This window comes from Penaeus monodon, chromosome 21 (genome assembly GCF_015228065.2).
Source record: "Penaeus monodon isolate SGIC_2016 chromosome 21, NSTDA_Pmon_1, whole genome shotgun sequence".
Lineage (NCBI taxonomy): Eukaryota > Metazoa > Arthropoda > Malacostraca > Decapoda > Penaeidae > Penaeus > Penaeus monodon.
Genome location: NC_051406.1, coordinates 28,563,639 through 28,564,678, shown reverse-complemented (window position 1 = coordinate 28,564,678; position 1,040 = coordinate 28,563,639).

Genomic DNA, 1,040 nt, shown 5'->3' with positions numbered 1-1,040 from the left:
ATGCACATACACACGCACGTGTAGGTTATAAAGCATAAATGTTTTTTTCTTCCTCTGGTGTGCTGCAGCCTGACAGCAAGATGTCTCCTACTCCTCAAACATGAAATGGAGCTACATCTTGGTAGGTAAGCTGCAAACATTTTGCAAATTCTGTTAATTGGTATGCAACTAAAGCTCACCTTGCAGCTCTATTGGTCCAAAGTGGCTACCATTTGTGGAAACTGATGTCAGTGAATTGCTCAAGAAACATATTCATGTCCGTATTACAATGATACTTGCATTACATTTAATGTTGTTCTGTATAAGAAACCCTATGGTTGACTACTGTTTTGTATAAAGAGCAAATTTTAGCACATCAATACTTTGCCTGCTATGTCTGGAATATGTCACACACCAAATTATAGCAACTCTCTTGCTGCTGATGTGAACATGTAAGTAACCTTCACTCTTGTTTTTTTGCCTCATAGTGTTAACAACTCCATGGTGGTAGCAGCCATGTATATCACTTCATAGAATCTCATATTTCATAAAAATAATATTTGCAGAAATCATTGATTGTCTATTTTTTTAGCTTCCAATAAGAGCACATCAATCTTGTACATAGAGTGTAACAAACCTTATCTATAGAAATGAACTATAATCCACATAATCAGGCTACTGCAGATTCAATCTAGCACCTACAATGCATATCATGCATCTCTAAATATGAAAAAATATTAATACCATGTTTTGCATACAAATGATATAAAAAAAATACCATCACTTTGTTGGTGCAGTGTGGTGATTGCTACACAGTAGTCACATCTGAGAAAGGCCCCAGAGATGGCCCAGTTGGCCACACATACTACCCAGAGTGGAGGTCAAGTGAACTCCATATTCTCCTGAAGGAAATGGATTGAGCAAGTAAGCTAGCTAGCTTTAGGTTGAAGGTGTAGGAGTTCTGTATCAGTGACTGATGTTGCTTGGCCTATATCTGTACTATAAGACAGGACAAAGCTAATGTTCCTGAAGGCAGTCATAGACTTGCTGGACAATGTGAG